This window comes from Lemur catta, chromosome 4, assembly GCF_020740605.2.
Source record: "Lemur catta isolate mLemCat1 chromosome 4, mLemCat1.pri, whole genome shotgun sequence".
Taxonomy (NCBI): domain Eukaryota; kingdom Metazoa; phylum Chordata; class Mammalia; order Primates; family Lemuridae; genus Lemur; species Lemur catta.
In genome coordinates, this window is record NC_059131.1 from 55,067,055 (window position 1) to 55,082,951 (window position 15,897).

A 15,897-nucleotide genomic window follows, 5' to 3' on the forward strand; every position below is an offset into this window, starting at 1 on the left:
TTACTTAATCTGGAACCTTCATGATTGGCTTTATTCATGTGAATGAAAAGAAAGCTAGATCTCTACATTACATCATAAAAATAATGTTAGATTGATTAAACATCTAAATGTAAAAAATAAAATTGTGAAATTATAAACAAAAATTTAGAAAACTTAGGAGAATTTTTGTGTAATTTCTGAGTATGTATGCTTCCAGGGGGTGGGGTGAGGCTTCCTAGAGTTTTAAAAGAGAAAACTCAGAAGTTATAAACTCACTAGAAATGTGAGCAAAGAACATCGAAAGGAGGAAAAGAAAGGCACATGGCTAGTATACATGAAAAGATGCTCAACAATTACATACACACACAATTTTTTTACACATCAGGGTCATTCATTTTTTCACCAAATATTTGCTGATTTTCTACTGTGTACCAAGTATCATTCTGTATATTGGAGATAAGGCAGTGAAGAAAACAGGCAAATATCCCTGACCTTATGGAGCTCACATTCTAGTGGAGGAAGACCTATAAGAAATAAGTAATGGTTCCTCAGTGTTTAGTGGGGCTAGGAAAAAGAAATAAAGAAATAAGAAAATGAAAAGGAAAAAAAAAGAAAAAAGAAAAAAAAGAAGAAATAAATAATGAGAAATAAATTATTGTTATGTTGGAAGGTGCTAAGTGCTGTGTAAATAAATAAAGCCACATAAGGGGTCAGCATAAAGAAAATGAAAGGAATTTCAGAAGTTACTTTGGCGAACTGTGGGGAAATGAATTTGAAAACCTGTATGAAATGGATCCTTTTCTATCAAAATATAAATTACCAAATTGATTGTGGGGCAGAGAGAAAGTCTAGAGAAAGTTGCTGAAGAACAACTTTAAGAAAAAACACCAAATGATATTTCAAAGGTGAATTCTGTCAAACTTTAAAGAACGGACAAGTCCAAAGATATTGAAAGCATTTCGGAGTTTAGAGAAAGAAGAGTTTGTAGAGAAATGGTTATTCTCCTACATATTTAATGAAAGTGGGAATTTGTAGAACCTTTTTGAGACATATTCCTACAACACATATTAAAATTAAATGTATATATACATACACTTAATCTAGCAGTCCCACTATTGCTATTCTGTTGGGATTCTGCCCTTTAGAAATGAAAGCATCATTTGATAAGTCCTTGATTACAGCAATGTTTGTAGTAGCAGAAAGACTAGAAACAACTTGAGTGTTCAACAAAAGGTTGAATAATTGAGGGTGCAGCTATACAATGAATACTATGCAACTTTAAAAAAGGGGGGATCTATATGGTTTGCTTGGAGAAATGTCATAATCTGAAAAGCAAATAGGCTACTGTGTTACATTTTTGGAAAAAAAGAAACAAAAGCACATTTCCTGTTATATAACATACTTATGTGTGTTCATATGTATATAAAGAACTGTATGAAAGGCAACTTATCAAACTTTAACATGGGTTATTTGGAGCTTGGGGAGAGTTTGTTGGCTTTTTCTTTGTTGTTTTTGGCTTGTTGCCTCTAGCAGGATTTTTAGTTTGAAATGAAAATCGGGTAAGATATTTTTTTAAAAAGACTTTTCGCCTTTCCTATGCTTATTTTAATGCGGATAAAATAAACGCGTCTGCTTGGGTGGTAGGTAAAACTGATGTGTGAGACTCAGGGTGGGTGGTGTGATTTGTGTAGTATGCACAAGGCAGGGCTTGTGAGTTTTACCAGATTTTGTCCAATGATTGAGTTTTTATATGGTGTAGTAGAATCACCTTGAGAAGATAAAGCATTGAAGAAAGCAATTCTTTAACTTCTGTCAACCCAAGGGTTTTCACAGGTAAGATGAGGATTGAAAATACCACACAGGTAGGTCTTGCCATTGTGAAATGACATATACAAGGATTTCAGAGTGATAAACTTTTAGCTCAATAAGCTTTAACTGAATTCTAATTTCTTGACATTTTGAGTGCCTGTGATAAAGGGATTTAAGAAAAAGTACAAGACAAGAGGATAAAGACAGGCAAAATCTTAACCATACAACGCATTATGATATTAAGTGCCAGGTGAGTATTACCTATTTTAATGTTATTATTGAAGGCAAAAGTGATCAGGGAAGACTTCATGGAGGAGGTGAGACAATAGATGTCTTAAAGGATGAGCATGATTTGCATAGGACATGCACAGAACGGGCAAAGGCATCCATGCCCGAGTTTTGCAGCAGGCGCCTCAGAACACCGCAGCTCGGGAGCGCCCCCTTCTGGAAGCAAGCTCCTTGGGCGCTTTCTCTGGCCTCGGGCGAGCGCAGTGCCGGCGGTACGCAGGCGCCGGGAGCAGACGGCGGCTCGCAGAGGGTTTAGAGGCGCGCATGCGTGCACTTCTCAGAAGGCGGTATCTTCGTCGTCGTCGAGACCGGAGGCTGGGTGCTAAACTGTGCGGGGCGCGAATGGGATTCGGCTGTTAGTCGGGTAGGCATAGGTAGGACCGCTGCCTTGTGGGGAGCAGGGGCTTGGAAGGCGGGGACCCGTAGTGTGGGGGTCCTGAGCCTTTCCCGTGAGGTCCGGGCCGACTATTGTATCTGTGTCGCAGCGGCTGCGCACAAAATGGCGGCGGGCAGACGGCGGGGGCGGGAGGAGGTCGGGGGACCGCCGGGACGGCAGGCGAGCTGGGCCGCCCGGCCCCCGCGTTTGTCCGGCTCGCTGCCCAGGAGGGACCGGTAGGGCACCGTGTAGGACCCTGCCTCGGTAAGAGCCGCCTGACGCCGTAGCGCTGGGCCCAGGAAGGTGAAGAGCCCTTTGGCGAGGCCCGGGCGGCCCTTTCCCGTCGGCGCAGGGCCGGCCGGGCCACAGCAGGCCTGACAGCCGAGGGAGCGGCGAGGAGGCAGGAGCTGGTCCCATCGAGCCCGAAGAGGCGCTGGAGTTTGACCAGCGACATTGCGAGAAGCGTGGAGAGAAGAGCGTGTTTGGGTTTGGGGCCGGGGAGGGGGGAGTTGGGATGAAGGAGGGACGGCGATGATCCAGCGGCTTTTGCGGGCCGCAGTTGCCTGTGTCTGCCGTGTGCAGGTGTGAAAGCGGAGAGAATGTCACCTCCGTGTGCGATGCAGAGGGCTTGTGAATGGCTGTGATACTTAACAGTATTTCCAGATTTCTCAAAGGAGTCGTGAATGTGGAACGTTAGTGTTTTTGTGTGATTCCTAGCTCGGGCCCCGTTCTGTCAAAGGAGGTTAAATGTATACTACACACTCGAATCCTTGAGGACGTTTGAAACATTTTTTGTTTGAGGCAGTTGCGAACGAGGGAGACTTAGAACATTACAGAATCTTTGAGCTAGACTATGAAGCCTGGCTGCTTTAAGCTCATTTTTTTTAATCTTAAAATTTGTCCTTAGGCCATGTTTGGGGGTGGGAAGAAGGAATACTTTCAATCAGAACTGAGTTCTTAAGAAAAACTTGTCACCGGGATCCATTGATTTATGCTGATTCAAATTCTTTTTCTAACCAGCTTTGGAATTGTGCCCAAAAAAGTTTTTTTCCCCATTTGTTGTAAGGGGTTAACGTATTTTTTTCAGGGATGTTGTTTTTGCTGGTTCAGAATTACAAATTTTTGGAAAAAGAATTTGCCAAAAAATGATGAATGTAAGTTTACACACACAAAAACGTGTAAATGACATTACTTCAAAATAGCTTTAAATTTGGTTAATGATTAAGCATTCTAGACAGTGAACTTATGTTGCATTCTTTTTTAAAAATATATTTGAGAGCATTTCATATACACTTAATTTGTACTCCCATATTCTGTAAAATGTACTTTTAAATAATTATGTGGAATCCAACATGTTAATAGACTAAAATATGCTGGGCCATTCCCTTCTTGGTCATTTATTTGTGTTGGATCCAAGAAAGGGTAAAGATAAAACAGTTGGAAGAAATCACAAAATCTCATTCGTTTTTATTAACTAAAATATTCATTTTTAGAACATATTTATTCATGTCTTTCATATTTATTGCCTTGTATATTGGTTATATTTAAGTTTTGTATTCTTTTTTTGGATTTTGTTATGGAGGGTTTGTGTGGCAGATGCTCTAGTTTAAAAAAGGTTCTCACAATCAGTCATTACTTTATACTTTACAGCTGTCCTAGAGTTTTTCTCTTGTGTGCTCTTGAGAAGGTGATCTGGAAATTTTGTTTTTATGTAGTGAAAGAAAATGAGATAAATAGTTTAGTGGAAGAGAATAGGCTTTGGAATCAGAAGATCTGGATTCGAATCCCTGTTTTCCTCTTACTTTGTGTGTGAGACTTTGGATAAGTTATTCTAGTCTTTCTGAACTTTCTGCTTCCTTATGGGTAAAATGTTGATAATACTATTTCCTGCTTTGGATTTTTGTGACTGGGGAGACAATGTATAAGAAAGCTCCTATCCCTTGGCACATACTAGGTGCTTAATGAATGTTAGCTGTCATTTTTATTTCAAAATTTAAAGTGCTTAAGCAGCATCTTTTGACAGAAAATTGCAACCTGTGAATATTCCCTTTTAAAAGTAGAGGTTTAAAGGAATTTAGGTTAATAGAATTTCAGAGTTGAAACATCATCTAAGTTCATTAAAATATTTTGTGCTTCTGTGAACTTGATACATGCCTCTCTTGTAGCACTTCTCTATATTTTGTAACCATTTATGTGATTATTGTGTTGATCTTTGTATCTATCCCAGTGCCAGGTGTGTAGATGCTCAGATGTTGAGTAAATGAACTCAGCCGGTAGTTGCCAGAACCTGGCCTCCAAATCATGCTCTTTCCACTGTGCCTTAGTGTATACTGATAAAGGTTTGACTAAATCTATCCAAATTCTTAATAAAATGCTTTACATACTAAGAAACAGGGCTTCCAGTATAAGTACACGGTAACAGGACTGTTTTGCAAGCAAACAGGAGTTAACGAATTTTGAAATGTGGTAGTTTAGGGATCCTCCAGGATGAAAGTATTTGTTCCGGGCTAAAGCCAGTAAGCCCTCATTTGTATTCAACTTACTCTTCCTTGCTTTAACTTTGTTTGGTCTGAAATTTGTGGTTGAAGAAAATGAAAGGAAAATAAGTATGTGGGAGATGGGAAGAGAATAATGGAAAGGAAGAAGGGTAAGGAAAAGGTGAAGTGTCCAAATAAAACACATAGCTATGATAATGATCAGTGAGGGTCAAGAATAGCAAGGGTTTTGCACTGAAAAAAATTTCAGGGAACATAAGAGAAATAGCTTTAAAGTACATACATTTTCTTAACAGTTACCTCGGGGTACATATCTTTTAGATTATCTTTCAACTCTTCAACCCCTTAAATACCAAAATACTTTATTCCACAGTCTTCATTTTATTAAACTTTCAACTAATTTCCCTATTATTTCTGTAGAAAGCTGCCAATTTTATTTTCTGTAGAATTTTTTTTACCTTTTTTTGAGACAGGGTCTCGCTCTGTTGCCAGGGCTAGAGTGCAGTAGCATCTGCAACCTGAAACCACTGGGTTGAAGTGATCCTCCTGCCTCAGCCTCCCAAAGTGCTGGGATTACAGGTCTGAGTCTCTATGCCCCCCCTACTCTTTTTAAAAAATATTTTATTATGGAAAATTTTAAACATATACACAAGTAGAGAGAATTATATAATGATTCACACATGTACCTATCATACAGCTTCAGTTATTAAAATCTAATGGTCAGTTTGTCTAATCTATACCCCTGGTTTATTTTTAAGCAAATACTATATCATTTCATCAATATATAGTTCAAAATTTTCTCTAGAGTATAGCTACTATTAGTAATCACTAATAATTTATAATACCACATATTCAGACAGCATTCAAATTTATCTGTCTTACACCCCACACAGAAACACACACGTATGTATACAATTTGTTGGAGTAAGCATCCAAGTAAGGTTTATAGTTCGTTTATAACTGGTTGCAATTGGTTGATCTATCTCACAAGTTTGTAAGCTACCCACCTACCTTTTCTTGTAGTTTATTTGTTCAAGAAAAGCTGCTTTTTATATGTTATTTAGATAATGCTTTGGTTCATCAACATCTAAATCCATGAATTTTGATGCGACTTTTGAAATGTACTCAACAACTGCTAGATCTCAATTTAGGAAATATTGAGAGAAAGATGGAAGTAAGCAATTAATTCCTATTTCCAATATATTATAATTTTCAGAAACTACTCCAGCCTTAATAAAAGGAACAGCCACCTATCTGCTTCTTAAGTAAAGCATTATGTTTATTATCTAACTTTTTTGAGCACCTATTGCATGTCAGAAGTTATAATTTTAATTTTCTTGATGTTTTGAGTAGGTACTGTTTTTATTTCCATTTTCACATGATGAAACTGAGACATGGGTTAGCCAGCTTGCTTAAGGTCACATTGTTAGCAAGCAGCAGGACCAGAGTTAAAACACTGAATGTGGGGTCTAAGTTCTTAAAACACTGTGCTACACTATCTCTCTAAAGCTAAATTACTAGTGTTAAATTTTATTTAGGGGAGTTAACCAATTTTGCATGAAGTCATTTACTGGAATCCCTCCTAGCAGGGTGGGTATCTTCAGATCAGTGGAAATTTCCCCAAAGATTAGGTTACTGTGGATTGCATAATGGGCTGACAAACAGACAGACAACAGGGAGTGAACATGATGCAGAAAAAGAAGAGCCAAATCCAAAATTGTGTTTGGGGCTGATGCTCTAGATTATATTGAGGTTTTTTGCCTGTTGCCATATTTGCTTATAGTCTTTTTAACTTATTATACAATTAAGAAGTTAGATAGTCCAATGTTGGACATAAAATGGGTCATTAAAACTGTTTTTGAGTGACTTTAGGGGAATTCGCTTTCTCTCCTACATACACACTTTTTTCTTTAACAATAAGTTGCATATATCATGCTCCTTTATTCTTAAATACTTTAGTATATATTTCCTAAAAAGGTATTTTTCATAGTCATAGTACAGTTACCAACTTCATTGATAAAATTCTTTCGTCTGTTTGTATTCCAGTTTTTGTCAATTGACCCAATAATATTCTTCATAGCAGTTTTTTTCCTCCAGTACAAGATCAATTTAAGATCAGATATTGCATTTAGTTGTCATGTTGTCTTTAATCTGGAACAATATTTTTGAAGAATACAACCTGCTTTTCTCTCTCTCTCTCTTTTTTTTTTTTTTTGAGACAGAGTCTTACTCTGTTGCTAGAATGCCGTGGCGTCAGCCTAGCTCACAGCAACCTCAACTCCTGGGTTTAAGCAATCCTTCTGCCTCAGCCTCCCGAGTAGCTGGTACTATAGGCATGCGCCACTATGCCCGGCTAATTTTTTTCTATATATATTTTTAGCTGTCCAGATCGTTTCTTTCTATTTTTAGTAGAGATGGGGTCTCACTCTTGCTCAGGCTGGTCTTGAACTCCTGACCTTGAGCGATCCTCCCGCCTCAGCCTGTCAGAGTGCTAGGATTACAGGCGTGAGCCACCGCACCCGGCCTGCTTTTCTCTTTAATACAACATTTCTCATTTTGGATTTGTCTTAAGTTTCTTCTTGATTAGATTTAGATTATGCATCCCTGGACAGAAAAATCATGTAAGTGATGATATGTCCCCAAGGTACATCTGGAAGGTACATCATGTCCATCTGCCCTTCATGGATGATACTATGTTTGATCATGTTTTGATATTAAAGTGTTTGGTTCCCCCCCCATCTTGAATTAATCTCTGGAGAGAGATTTTAAGACGATGCAAATGTCCTACTCCTCAAAATTTCCGTCTGTATATAATACCTACTCGTGATTCTTGCCTGAGCCATTCTTTATTGTGATGTTTACAAAATGATTTTCCACTCTGGCTGTTCTACATTTACCAGTCGGTACTTAGCACTCTGTAAGAGCCTTCCCTTCTCCATTGATTGATTTATTAGTATGGACTTACGGACTCTTGGTATTTTAAATGTTATATAATTTATTACTGTTCATTTCTTTATTGCCGTCTGCCATACCATATTAATATTCACAGTGACAAACCTGGTTCCCAGCATCATCAAAACATTTGCATATTTGCTCAAACCTATAATATGTCTAAAGTCATTTCAGAATTGCTTTATCCATACCACTACAAAAAACAAACTTACTGAAGAATGAAAATTTGTTGTTCTTACCTTTCCCCTAGTTTGACCAAAACTGAGGGTGTGTCAGTTGAATAGTGGGTTCATAGTTGAATTAGTTTTCTTTTTCCTCTTCATTGGGTTGTGGTATTCATTAGAAATATGATTTAGTTTGCTTTCAGTTTTAGTTATTTCCTTCCATCTTTACTGATTTAATTTTTTAAAAATATGTAGATTTCACAATGCTTCCAAAGGTTAAAACTATACAGTAAGTTGTACTCCATGAACTGTCATTCCCATATCTCTTTAATCGTTTCTATCCATTGGTTACGTTTGGAGGTAACCAACTTCATTGTTTGCTGTGTTATCTTTACTGTGTTTCTTTTTAACCATAAGCAGATATATGTATGTTTTATTATTTCTTTTTTTTAAAACTCAAAAGATAGTATACTATATATGTTCTTTTGTACTTTGTAAAGAATTTGGGCCTTTTGGCATTTTAAGGCATTTAATCAGTTTAGGTATGCTTAATTGAAGATTTTAGAATCTACTTCAGGTGAATGGGGACATTTTTTGTCCCATGTACTCCATGAAAGAAAAAAATAACCAAATGGCAGGGAGGGTAAAGATGCAGTTGGGCTTCAGGAACAATTGGACCTGGGTATTGAATATCTTCAATATTGTGTTTACTTCTTGGTCCTGCTTACCTCTGTTATAGTGGTGTTTTTTTGTTAGTTTCAGTGCTTACTGCTTTCTCAGTAAGGCAGTAAATACAGCTGTCAACAGCTTTGAGTTTTATGAGCATCTTCCACTTTTCTCATTTTTAGTTAAAAAATCCTGAGGAAGATTCCTTTATTGCAATTTGGATCAGGTGGTTTCTCTTGGACTAATCCATTATATTTATTAGGGGCAGTGAGGTAAGCAGGACCACCAGTGCACATCTCTAGGGGAACATCATTTACAATGAATATAATATTGTGCTCTGTAGATCTATTTCTGTATGCAGTGCACATACTCCTAAAAAACAAAAAGGTATATCTGATAATACTCCATTTATCAAAAAGTTGTTTTTCTGGAAATAATATTAAATTATTGCTATATGAGGTTGTTAATGCCTGGTTCTCTTGGTGATCTGTTCTTAGCATTGTGTATTAGCAAGTGATCTTTCATTTTGTTTCAAATCTGAAATGATGTGTTCATTGATCCTTTAAGGTAGCAATGAAATTTGTGATGTCCTTCATGATGCCAAATAATGGTTTTGATTTTCTGCCTATTTTTGCTTTCTGTATCTTTGACCATTTCCTCGAAGACACAGCATTTTGGCATTTTGACATCCAACATGATACTCACGTGGCACTTTCACAATTACTATTTGCATACCTTTTGTGAGACATGAGAGGGGGAAAAAGACTAATGATAGTAAAGAGTTGGTTGAATGGCTCTATGTGGTACAAGAGATTAGCAGATTGAGTGCCAGGAAAGCACAGAATGACATTCTTGTGGCTGAATAAACAATTGGACTCTTGTATTAACTGGCCATTGCAGTAACCGAATTCTTAAGTATCAAAGTGAATTTATATATTCTGAGACAAACAGTGTTCTAACAAAGCAGCACCAAATGAGGTATGTGGGTACGTATATACCTAGAAAAATAATGTTAATGGTAATATTCCCTTTGTGGTAAGATTATAGAAAAGTTTTTATTCTTTTCTGCATGTGGTAAGGGAGGTTTTTCTTTCCTTTTTGAGGGGAAGGAAGGTGAGTAATGAACATATATTGCTTTTTTATGATTAGAAATAAACAAAGCTATAAAATCGATTTATGGTTTTTATTTCTAGAATACAGAAAGAACACTGAGAGAAGCTGTAGGTTCTGTTGTGATCGTGTTACTTCCTAGCTGTGTTCTAAGTGTGTGTTTATTGTGTAAACTGGGATTCCTTTGCTCTTAGGATTGTTGTGAAGTTCAAGTGAGATACCATTAAAGTGCTTTGTAAACAATGAAGTGCTGTAAAGTCCAAGTGTGGTTTTTTTTTTTTTTATTTCAGCTCATCATGGGGGTACAAAAGCTCAGGTTATATACATTGTCCATGTCCCGCCCATCCCCCTGAGTCAGAGCCTCAAGCATGTCCATTCTCCAGACAGTGCGCCTGGCACTCACCATGTAGTCATACCTCCATCCCCTTCTCCCAAGTGTGGGGTTTGATATAAATCTTTTCATGGAGCCATTATGATCTGGCAGACTAGTTTTTGGTGATGGTTTTGGATTCTAAGAGATTATAGCTGACATCTGGAACAAAGATTAAGGGCTCTCTTCCTTCTCAAAAACTGCATCAAAATATAGGCAGTTCTTGATTGTCCATGGTAGTAGACATCTCAGAAATATCTGATGGGATATAGTAGTGATATCTTTTTAATTCATGGCTGCCTCAACTCAGTTTCTACTATGTTTCTAAAAGAATTTTTATGGTTGACATTATACTGAATATTTCTTATTTTAGAGTGGCATGGTTTTAGTTCTTAAAAGGATACTTGTTAAAACAGTTCAAAGGTTCAGAATGTTTTGTGACCATTAAATATTCTGGTTTTGAAAAATATTAAATGTAGAAAAATAAAATGTTAATTGAAAATAACATTGTTCTCATTTTGTACAAAGTTCTGTGTACCTCATCCCCCCCAATCGGTATGCATGCACATAAGCAAAACTAGATGAAACTACCAGAATATTAGTTTACTCTGGGTGATAGTTTTATTGGTAAGAATTTTATTTGCTACTTTTTATTTTCTGTGACAAGCATGATTATAATTAGGAATAAATAATCTGTTTTAAAGGGTTAGTACTATTGCAGTTCTTTTCAAAGGAGTTTATAGTTAAGAACTCAGATCTCAACTCAGGATTTTCCAAGTAAGTTTAATGATTTCATAAGATGGCTATTCATAAATTCCTCTGGGTGAGCAAACCTCTTTATGACCAGAGCTCCTGAGGTTAAATTAAAAAGGCTTTATAATGACTGTTTTAATATGTTTGGTTGTTTTGCAGGTGTTAATGCCAAATTTGCCCTTGTCTTTTTGGTTCTTGTTTCTTGTTACTTTTTTTTTTTAGGTTACATCATTGTCACTCTTGAAAAGCCAAGGGTTTATGGTTTATTTTCTTTGGTGTGGCATAACCTAATTCTTAATCAGAGGTTTGTTATCAAGAACTTTTTGCTTGTTTTGCTTAATTTTACTTTCTTCATTTTACAAGTTATTTTTTTTCCACTATAAGGCAGAATGAAACAGAGACAATGAAATATGAAACTGTTTAGTAATTCATAAAAAGTCAGGTGGAGGCTGGGTGTAGTGACTTAAGCCTATAATCCTAGCACTTTGAGAGGCCAAGGCGGGGAGGATCACTTGAGGCCAAGGAGTTTGAGACCAAAAAATAGAAAAATTAGCTAGACAGGGTGGCGTGTTCCTATAGTCTCAGTTACTGAGGCTGAGCCAGGAGGATCACTTGAGCTCTGGAGTTCGAGACTGCAGTGAGCTCTGATGATGCCACTGCATTCTAACCCGGGCAATAAAGTGAGACCCTGTCTCAAAAAATAAAAAGTCAAATGGAAAAGAAGGGTGTAGGGAATAATTAAAATGAGATTTTAGACTTAAATCTGAATTTATTATTTATGCATTGCTTGTTAATCATAACATTAGCTGATTTTGGTCTCTGTTAGACCTTGGTATGATAATGTTAGATTATATTGAGAAGAATGAAGCCATCTTCAATAACTCATATTGGTGTTTTACTCTCCCCCCACCTTTTTTTTTTTTTTTACTACTCTTATTTCATCAAACTCCCATCATCCCCTGCCCTCAGATTATATTAAAGAAAATCTCAAACACATTATTTTACTTGTTAAGAACTTGAGTCTATAACATTTGCCTCTTTATGCCAGTGCATCTGTGAATCTGTGTAGATAACTGTAGATTTAAAGTTTATAAAAGCCAAGAAAAAGGTGTTAGTGACAGAATGAATTGGGATGGAGGCCAGCTGTGATGTAGAGTGATAAAGGATTATAAAAGGATGGTCATAGCAGTGAGCAGGGAAAGAAAAGTACGTATAAGAAGTATTGACAGGAATACATAGAATTTTATAATTAGTTAGAAATGGAGAATAAAATTTTTTTGAACCTTGGTGACTAAGGGAATTGGTATAGAGAGCAGAGGATTCAGAATGGATAGTTTTGGGAGACAATTCAAAAGCCACTAACAGTAGTAGCTAATGGTTGGCATAAGGAATATAGGTTCCTAACAAATTTTTTTTGCCTGTCTTTGTAGGTGATTTTATCAAATAGTCTTGACGTTACAGAAGATTCGAACATTTTAACTGAAGCTGTCTGGTCCAGAATTTTATAGCTTTGTCAGAAATATGCAGTTAATAAGTTTGTTATAATTTATTTTTGTCATTCCAGCACAACTGTCTAATAGTATTTTATTTAGAAACTTTATCTAGGATATTTTAAATTTTTGAAAGTTTGATAATCCAACACATGTTTAGTAAGACCTTGTTATTTGATGTCTCCTTTCTCCCATTTCCTTCATGTTATTTGATGTCTCATTTCTCCCATTTCCTTCAAAACTGTAGAAGATACCATCCATAAAACTCAACTCGAGCATTTATTGTATCTTTCAGAAATCCTTTTCTGATACTTAAGCATTGTCATAAAACTGACAAGCTGTACTGCAGTTGATTTTGTTTTTCTTGTTAGGTTGTTGGCACTTTGGCTATGGGAACCATATTTTATTTGACTTTGAAACTCCAGGAACTAGCAGAGTGACTGTCATGTTAGGCTCTCAAAAAATGTTTAATAAATTGAATGAATGATTCTGAGCTCATTCCACTAAAATGAGAAAGAAAGGGAAAAAGAGGGGTCTACTGTGATATTATATCTCCTCACCCCATCCCGTAGTGGCATGTAGGATTTGGACACTTCTAAGAACGAATTTTCTGACCTACTGACATTGCCTATTAAATGCTCCTCTCTGCCAAAAAATAACACAGAAAAAACAAAAATGAATATTTACCAAACCTGAGATATATTGAAGTGATGATAGCAACAAAAAGCATCAGGCATGTAGCAGTATAAGAAAGCCAGTAGCTAAAAATTGGAGAGGGGAGAAGAGAGGTTATTATCACAGCCACGTAAATTTAGGTCTTGAAGTCCTAAATTCTGAAATCCCTAAATAGTATTTTTAACATTTTTGGGTCAAGGCCTTTTTGAAAATTGGATGACAGGTTTTCGCATTTTGAATTTACTGTTTCTTCCCCCATGCCCCCAACCACTGAAAAATCTCCCAAACACTTTTCTGTTGTATTGTTCCACCTCCTGTTTTCAACTTTTAACAACTTGCCCTCTAATTTTAGTCTCCAAATTCTGAAGTTTCCAACCCAGAAGGAGTTTTCATACCTTTTCTGTGTGGTTCCTGATTCTGGTCATTAAAATCCTTTCAGTGTAGTAGTACCCCCTTCTCTGAGGGAGATACTTTCCAAGAACCCCAGTGGATGACTAAAACAGATAGTACCCAAACCCTATAGGTATATTATGTTTTTTTTCCTATGTATATGTACCTAAGTTCAGTTAATAAATTAGGCACAGTAAGAGATTAACAACAATAACTAAAAATAGAGTAATTATAATAGTATATTGTAATAAAAGTTAGGTAAGTGTCTCTCAAAACTCTTCTTGCTGACTGCAAGTAACTGAAACTGTGGAAAGCAAAGCTCTGGGTAAGGGGGGACTCCTGTACTGTGGCCTATGCTCCGAGTCTGAAAAAATAATTCTTTTAGAACCTCAGTTGATTTTTTTAAATTCTAGGCTATATACTCCATGGCTGGGAGAATAAGGAAAATGAAAAACTCAATATTCCCTGCTGAAGTATATATTAGGAAGTATTCATTTTAAAAACATTTGAATGGAAATGTAGAGGATTACCTTCTCAGCTTTTAGAAACCTCGATTATCGAGAAAATGGCATGTTCTTTAATGGTTATAGATAATAAAGGTTATATTTACTGTATAAAACATTTGTCCTGAATAATTGTCTATCACTTGTTACCTCCATTGTATAAATTCTATGATATTTAACAATATTTAAAAATTGTGAAATCAGTGAATGCCATCTTTGGTGAAAAACTCTTTGGTTTCTTTACTTGTAACTGCAGAATTTTGAAGTGCTTGTGGCTCTATTACATATCCTATTTTAAGGTTAGAAACCAGCTTGACTTTATACATAGGTAATGGTCATACTGTTTATATACTTACATATGTAAAACTGTTGTATGGCTAGTTTATCTTTAACCATAATTTCATTGATTTTTTTTGCTCATATGTTAATTTAAAAAATGAAAACAACTTGTAGGGTTTTTTTTACTCACTAGTTCTTTATCCTTAACAACATATATCTTACCAGGAATGCATTCTCTTTTATAGCTGAAAACACAGATACAGTGTAGTTTTTTTCAACCAGTTTACAATCTTTCTGCAAACCCTCTTACTTGCAGAGATGTGAAAAGGGAAACTTGCAGCTTTCTAACTATATATTTTATCATTTTGTTTTTTCTAATTCTTGTAAGGTATTAGCTCCATCTTAAAGTGGAATGTTAGTTGGCTCTATGAAGGAAGGAATCTGTGCTGGCTTAATAACTTTGGTCCATTCCCACCTAGAATGGTGATGTCAGTAATTACTTGTATGAATAACAAGTAATAAATTTTTTAAGAGTACCTAGCTTTTTTTTTTAAAGATACCCTTAAAGACCTGATATTTGATTTTGGAATTTTATTCCCTTGAGTTGACTGAGGAAGACATAAAAGCTAAGCAACAAAACAAAGAAAGGTGCTGATGGTGGGGTTTGCCTGCCTTTAAGTTAGATGTGAAAAAATAAGGCTTCAGAATTATATAATTGCAAAAGGAAAGCTTATAATTATAAATAGGAAGCTTCAAATACAAATACAAGCATCCTTTTAGTCAAACATTTTATTTGGAGTGGATGTGAATGACAGCTGTAAGAGAGAAGACTAAACAGTAACTTTCCTAAATGATTAAAAATGTACTTAACATTTTTAGTAAAAAATGAAAATTATTCAGATGAAATATGAATATACAATAGTCTCCCCTTACCCACATTTTTGCTTCCTGCATTTTCAGTTACCTGAAGTCAATCATAGTCCAAAAATAGGAGAGTACAGTATAATGAGATATTTTGAGAGGAGAGACCACATTTCACATAACTTTTATTATAGCGTATATTCTTTTATTGTTGTTAATCGCTTACTGTGACTATGTAAGTTAAACTATTGTAAGTATGTATGTATGTATAGGAAAAAACATTTATAGGGTTTGATACTGTCCATGGTTTCAGATATTCATCCATTGGGGGTCTTGGAACATATTGCTCATAGATAAGGGTGGTCTCCTGTACTCCTTAAATTTCATTTACAAAGAAGATGAAACAGATTGCGTAAATATTTTAACCATTGAAGATGTGTTATTTGGCATATGTATCATAGGCAGACTCTTTATTATATTTTTTAAAAAGTATTTCTTCTTATCAGTGCCCAACATTGTGTGTCATGCTTCTAATTTAAAATTAACATAATTTTAGTGGGAATTCTAATAGAGCTGGGACAACTGAATGAATGTAAAGTAATTGATCATAATTCCTCTTTTAATGATAATGTTTTCATGAACTACTTCATTAGAAACTTCTCTACCAAGATTATAAATGATACTATAGCTTAAGGTGTTCAGCAATTTTCTGTCAGTGCATTACTGTCTGAAAATAT

General features: G+C 35.9%; 1 protein-coding gene across 4 annotated transcripts in view; it reads left to right on the top strand.

Annotated features, from left to right (window-relative positions):
- Positions 1–2,365: 2,365 nt before the first annotated feature.
- Positions 2,366–15,897, top strand: part of ZNF638 (zinc finger protein 638) — a 78,321-nt gene continuing 64,789 nt past the window's right edge. For 2 of the 4 annotated variants that reach the window (XM_045549825.1, XM_045549826.1), the window contains exon 1: positions 2,944–3,034. The gene's annotated coding sequence lies outside the window, so the exon portion shown is untranslated. Of the gene's footprint in view, positions 2,451–2,943; positions 3,035–15,897 lie in introns of those variants that run through there. The other 2 variants (XM_045549828.1, XM_045549827.1) reach the window with 2 other exon arrangements.